This window comes from Oncorhynchus keta, chromosome 8 (assembly GCF_023373465.1).
Source record: "Oncorhynchus keta strain PuntledgeMale-10-30-2019 chromosome 8, Oket_V2, whole genome shotgun sequence".
Classification (NCBI taxonomy): domain Eukaryota; kingdom Metazoa; phylum Chordata; class Actinopteri; order Salmoniformes; family Salmonidae; genus Oncorhynchus; species Oncorhynchus keta.
Genome location: NC_068428.1, coordinates 9,603,782 through 9,611,341, shown reverse-complemented (window position 1 = coordinate 9,611,341; position 7,560 = coordinate 9,603,782).

Here is a 7,560-nt window from a genome sequence, read left to right as displayed (position 1 = left end):
AGAAAATAGTTCATTTCCCCCCACCTACTGATGTTCCCAGAATCTCTATGTTAACTAAGTTTTTTTTAATGTAACCTCAGTAGAGTAGAGAGAGGAAAAATGGGGGAAGAGGTATTTATGACTGTCATAAACCTATCCCCCAGACTGACAGCTTATTGCATGTTTTTGAATATTTGTGTTCTGTTCAGGCATCCTTCTTAGGTTAGTATTGTGGAGTAACTACAATGTTGTTTAACCATCTTATGTTTAGTCCTATCAAAGCCATTCAATTCTGTAACTGATTTAATGTCACCATTGGCCATGGGGAAATCCCTGAGCGGGTTTCTTCCTCTCCGGCAACTGAGATAGGCAGGATGCCTGTATCTTTGTAGTGACTTTTTGCGAGGCATTGGAAAACCTGTCTTTGTGGTTGAATGTGTGTTTGAAATTCCCTGCTCCACTGAGGGACCTTACATATAATTGTATGTGTAGTGTACAGAGATGAGGTGGTTATTCAAAACTCATGTATAATACTATTATAGCACGCAGAGTGAGTCCATGGAACTTATGTGACTTACTTAGGCTTGCCATAACAAAGGGGCTGAATACTTATTGACTTAAGACATTTCATTTTTTCATTTTTTACAAATGAAAATGTGTAAACATTTAGAAAAATATATTTCCACTTTGACATTATGGGGCCAGTAACAACAAAACTCAATTTAATCCATTTTAAATTCAGGCTGTAACACAAACAATGTAGATAAAGTGAAGGGGTGTGAATACTTTCTGAAGGCAGTGTGTGTGTGTGTGTGTGTGTGTGTGTGTGTGTGTGTGTGTGTGTGTGTGTGTGTGTGTGTGTGTGTGTGTGTGTGTGTGTGTGTGTGTGTGTGTGTGTGTGTGTGTGTGTGTGTGTGTGTGTGTGTGCGTGCGTGTATGAGTGTGTTTATCACAACCCAATATGAGCCCTGTGAAGTTGTAAGGTATGCTCCCCCCCTCTTACCACCCCTCCAAGTGTCAGCCCAAGCGGTCTCCTGACAAGCCACCCCTGTTCCATAGCAGAATGCTCATATTGATCTGCACGAGGGTTACAGAAATAAGTAAATAAATCAACATGGCCGCCGGAGTTCAAATCCTGCCCTTGACGTGTGTGTGTGTGTGTGTGTGTGTGTGTGTGTGTGTGTGTGTGTGTGTGTGTGTGTGTGTGTGTGTGTGTGTGTGTGTGTGTGTGTGTGTGTGTGTGTGTGTGTGTGTGTGTGTGTGTGTGTGTGTGTGTGTGTGTGTGTGTGTGTGTGTGTGTGTGTGTGTGTGTGCGTGTGTGCGTGCGTGCGTGTTTGTGTGTAGGGAGTTAGCAGCTGAGCAGCGGAGGGAAATCGAGTCAGAAAGGGTTCTGCATTGTTGAACCAGAATGACATTGATTGACAGGGTCTGAAGGAAAGCTGATAGCCATGTTTGGCATGCTGGTTTAAAGGACAGACGTGACTGCCGATCCAAAGTCGGTGGAGAATGAATTCAGCGGGCTATCGCTCCAAGTGGTCACACTGCGTGAGAGAGGTGAGGAGGAAACTTTCACATATGCAACTTGGTTCACTTTTTAGTTTTGCCGTAATTGTTATTCTTTGTTTGTACTTACTTCTGCTAAGGTTATTTTTGAGCAGTTGGTTTTTGGGCTCCGTGTAATTTATTTTGTGCTCGTTTTATCCCAGTTACTGATTTCCCCCCCAGCCCTCTGGCATGCAGTAAAATGTTTCTGACCCAGGACTGGCCTCAATGTTAAACAAATAGCACTATGTGGTGTCAATAGAAAGAGAAGTCCAGGACCACAAGTGATCTCGTTACCCAGGCCTGAGTGACACACTCTGTCAACCTCACGCTAAAATTACCACCCTTTAGTGTGGGTGCCTCCCAATATTGTACCTTATTCCCTATATAGTGCACTACTTTTGACAAGTGCACTACATAGGGTATAGGGTGCCATTTGGGATGTAAACTTTGATTCAGACAGACCCCTCAGCTTCGGACTTCAAAATACACACTTCGCTGTCTCTGTAATGGACTGAACCTGCAATTGAAGCAATTTCCCTCAACTAGTACTTTCACTTATTCTACAGCAACAAAAGAACGAACAACACCATCTGCCGCATTATATCAGTGATTATAACCAAGGTGGGATAATTATTACAGTGGTGCAAGCCGAAGAGCAGTTCAAAGGTTTCCTATCTGCTAGAATCTCTGAAGTTTCCCAACTGCTGTTGAGGTGGGCACTTTGCTTGCGTTTTTCTGTCAGGCGGCGGCTGCACTGCCTGTAGAACTATTAATATTGTGTTGAAAAACAATATTGAATGCTTTGGTCTGCCTGAGTTTTGAAGTACCCCCTGTTGGTAGAGAAAGGGTTCCACAGCAGCTGCTGTTCTAGGGGAAACATCGCAGGGGAATGGAAACCTGAGCAATAAACTGACCAATTAATTGTGCTAAGGCAGTTGGGTTTGGAGGCTAATCTTAGCTACCACTCTGCATTCAGGTGGCCTACGAGGCAGCTCACAATACTCAGCCTATGAGGCAACTCAGAATGCTGTCTTACCTCTCCTAGCTCATCTCACTCTCCCCTTCCCTAATGCATGATAGCTTATAAAATGTTTTATCTGCCGTTATCCATCAGTCTGATGTGCAACACTGTGGCCTCCACTGGCGGCTAAGAAGCTAATCAGGAAATTGATCTAAATAGCAGTTTCAAATATTGGCTTTAATAGAGCCGACGTCAAATATTCCAGATTTATCGACATAAAAGTCCTATAGTAATGAAAACTGAACTGGATTGTGAACGGATGCAGTGTGGTGTGTGTTTGTCAATTTGTGTGTGTGTTTTTGGTTTTACTATTGTTGTGGGGACCAGAAGCCTTGAGGAAAAGGAAACACAGAGCTGCCGACATGGGCCACCGCTGCTCACGAGGACCCGTTGCTCTGTAACCAACGTGAGTAGGACCTTCAAGACTGTTAACCCTCACAAGAACGCCATCCCAAGCCATGTCTTCAAAGCACGTGCAGACCATCTGGCTGGAGTGGTCATGGACATTTTCAACCTCTCTCTATCCCTTTCTGTCATCCGCACTTGCTACAATATGGCCTCCATTGTTCCTGTACCCAAGCAAGCCAAGGTAACTGAACTAAATGACTATCGCCCCGTAGCACTCACTTCTGTCATCATGAAGTGTCTTGAAAGGTTACTCAAGAACCATATCTCCTCCACCATACCCAACACCCTTGACCCACTGCAATTTGCATACCGCCCCAACAGATCCATGGACGATGCAATCGTCGTTGCACTGCACACCACCCTATCCCACATGGACAAGAGGACTACCTACCATACGTGAGAATGCTGTTCATCGGCTCAGATTCTAACACCATAGTGCCCTCCAGAAATTGTGTACAAGTCAACTTAAAATATTGTCATATTGTCACACCCTGACCATAGTTTGCTTTGTATGTTTCTATGTTTTGTTTGGTAAGGGTGTGATCTGAGTGGGCATTCTATGTTGGATGTCTAGTTTGTCTGTTTCTGTGTTTGGGCCTGATATGGTTCTCAATCAGAGGCAGGTGTTAGTCATTGTCTCTGATTGGGAACCATATTTAGGTAGCCTCTTTGGTGTTGGGTTTTGTGGGTGATTGTTCCTGTCTCTGTGTTTGCACCAGATAGGGCTGTTTTGGTTTTTCACATGTCTTGGTTTTGTTAGTCTATTCACGTTATATAGTTTCTTTATTAAAGAACCATGAGTAATAACCACGCTGCGTTTTGGTACGCCTCTCCTTCGACACAAGAATCCCGTGACACATATAATAATCATAGATCCATAATAATAATAATAATATATGCCATTTAGCAGACGCTTTTATCCAAAGCGACTTACAGTCATGTGTTCTGTATAAATAGCCTTTAGTATATACAGTGCCTTGCGAAAGTATTCGGCCCCCTCGAACTTTGCGACCTTTTGCCACATTTCAGGCTTCAAACATAAAGATATAAAACTGTATTTTTTTTGTGAAGAATCAACAACAAGTGGGACACAATCATGAAGTGGAACGACATTTATTGGATATTTCAAACTTTTTTAACAAATCAAAAACTGAAAAATTGGGCGTGCAAAATTATTCAGCCCCTTTACTTTCAGTGCAACAAACTCTCTCCAGAAGTTCAGTGAGGATCTCTGAATGATCCAATGTTGACCTAAATGACTAATGATGATAAATGCAATCCACCTGTGTGTAATCAAGTCTCCGTATAAATGCACCTGCACTGTGATAGCCTCAGAGGTCCGTTAAAAGCGCAGAGAGCATCATGAAGAACAAGGAACACACCAGGCAGGTCCGAGATACTGTTGTGAAGAAGTTTAAAGCCGGATTTGGATACAAACAGATTTCCCAAGCTTTAAACATCCCAAGGAGCACTGTGCAAGCGATAATGTTGAAATGGAAGGAGGATCAGACCACTACAAATCTAAAAAGACCTGGCCGTCCCTCTAAACTTTCATCTCATACAAGGAGAAGACTGATCAGAGATGCAGCCAAGAGGCCCATGATCACTCTATGAACTGCAGAGATCTACAGCTGAGGTGGGAGACTCTGTCCATAGGACAACAATCAGTCGTATATTGCACAAATCTGGCCTTTATGGAAGAGTGGCAAGAAGAAAGCCATTTCTTAAAGATATCCATAAAAAGTGTAGTTTAAAGTTTGCCACAAGCCACCTGGGAGACACACCAAACATGTGGAAGAAGGTGCTCTGGTCAGATGAAACCAAAATTGAACTTTTTGGCAACAATGCAAAACGTTATGTTTGGCGTAAAAGCAACACAGCTCATCACCCTGAACACACCATCCCCACTGTCAAACATGGTGGTGGCAGCATCATGGTTTGGGCCTGCTTTTCTTCAGCAGGGACAGGGAAGATGGTTAAAATTGATGGGAAGATGGATGGAGCCAAATACAGGACCATTCTGGAAGAAAACCTGATGGAGTCTGCAAAAGACCTGAGACTGGGACGGAGATTTGTCTTCCAACAAGACAATGATCCAAAACATAAAGCAAAATCTACAATGGAATGGTTCAAAAATAAACATATCCAGGTTAGAATGGCCAAGTCAAAGTCCAGACCTGAATCCAATCGAGAATCTGTGGAAAGAACTGAAAACTGCTGTTCACAAATGCTCTCCATCCAACCTCACCGAGCTCGAGCTGTTTTGCAAGGAGGAATGGGAAAAAAAATTCAGTCTCTCGATGTGCAAAACTGATAGAGACATACCCCAAGCGACTTACAGCTGTAATCGCAGCAAAAGGTGGCGCTACAAAGTATTAACTTAAGGGGGCTGAATAATTTTGCACGCCTAATTTTTAAGTTTTTGAATTTGTTAAAAAAGTTTGAAATTTCTAATAAATATCGTTCCACTTCATGATTGTGTCCCACTTGTTGCTGATTCTTCACAAAAAAATACCGTTTTATATCTTTATGTTTGAAGCCCGAAATGTGGAAAAAGGTCGCAAAGTTCAAGGGGGCCGAATACTTTCGCAAGGCACTGTATGTAAACAAACCATAAATGTCTACATTTGTGTATCCTTGGAAAGCTTAGAGTGCTATTATATGATTCAGTATCAATACTATGTCTTTGGATTGACTGTATTGTTTGATTGGAATGTTGGTATATTGGCAGTTGATTCCATATAAAACATGTATTATCTCTCTAAAACTCTGGTTAGATAGCTAACAAACATACAGTGAGATACGTTTTTTCAAATTCATTATTTTACACAATTTCTCATCACAGTGCTGCCAAACCATGGTTTACCAACTCCCTGACCAAAATGGTGACCTTTATCCCATTATAAGATGGTTCTTGTCCATTCTAGAATTCTAATTCCTATTTCTATGGGGGTGATCTCCAGGGGGGTGGATTTGGGGGGTTGGTGCATGGCACACCATAAATGTCTACATTTGTGTATCCTTGGAAAGCTTAGAGTGCTATCATATGATTCAGTATCAATACTATGTATATCTACTGCTGTTTGATGTTGAATTTTAAGACCCCTTGAATTCTAAAAAAATATATCAAAGAAAATATTTGATGAAACATTATTTTTGGCCTTACATGGAACAACCGATAGTCCCCCCCCCCCCAAAAAAATGTAAAGGATGTTTGTTCTGAACAACCAACATGTATGTGTTTGTGAGAGTCTCATCTTTCCATAGAGAAGTCATAATAGTTTGTAGGCCAAACCACTCGGACGCTACAGTCAATTTTGTGAGAAGACCGATTTTCGGGATGTCTAATGGTTACATAGGCAGATGTGGTGGATTGAGACAAAATCCAATGCAAAAAAATATATACAGTATACTGTATATGTGTAGTTTAAACTGACAGATTTTTATGGGGATTTGTTTATTCTGCTAATTGCTTTTCTGCAGGGGCACTGACATCGACCTTAGGGTTAGATTTAAATGTAGAGGTTAGGGAAAATAGGATATTGAATGGGAATCAATTGTTTGGTCACCACCAGGATAGTAAAACGTGTGTGTGTGTGTGTGTGAGACATGAGGCTGTCTATACTTCTCAGCCTGTGATTTTCAAGAGGCATGTTTCTTTACAAACCGGCATTGGCATGGGATCTCTTTTGTTGGTGATCCTCTCAGCTTTATTTTCTGCCCTTTTAATTCCTGTCTTTCACAAAGAGCAGAGAGAAGATTAGTTACACTTGGCCCATAATTTCATTATCTAGAGAGGAAAATGTGGTACACAAGAAAAGCAAAACAGTTGGACTTCATTGGACTTCAAGGGCTATATTGGTTTTCTACCTTCCCCCATTCCATATTTCCATAACGTTGATAAATTCAGGAATGTCGTGGCCATACTTAAAAAGGTTAGAAACAATGGCTGTTGCGCATCCCATTATAATTCCGTTAGGATTGCGGTTATGGGATTATAAATTGTAAATTTACAAAAAAATGTCATACTAACATTTTGTATGATATTGAATACTAAAAATTATTGACAATCAAAGCTTATTAACTGATATCACTATGTCACTTTTAATAGTCTGATAAACATGTGCATTTGTTCATATATAGCTAACAAACGTGTTTTGAAGGGATGTCGTGCAGTAATAGACTACAGTTCATCACTCTGGAGTGATTCAAACAACCTTAAGAAGAAGTATCACTGTGTCATGCAAAACAAATGGTCTTTCCTCACTCATTGCTGCTGAGAGTTGCTGAGGACTAATTAATTCAAGAACAAATGTCCCTGAAGGCCACAATTAATGATAAACTTATTAGACATCATGGTGCCCATGAGGTCTGGAGCTCATCCAGGTGCTTATGCTTCTGGTGTTGTTACTTATCCAGCTGTAAATTCACACACTGTAAAACAGTATATCTTGCTCAACTAGTTAAGTACAATTTACTCAAAATGTTACTAAAAGTAACATTCACTCACTTTCACTCAGTAGCTTTTACTTAATGATTCATTATTGTAGATTGTACAAAATCAGATTGAGTAATTGACAGAACGAATGCGTTATAGTTGCAAGCTC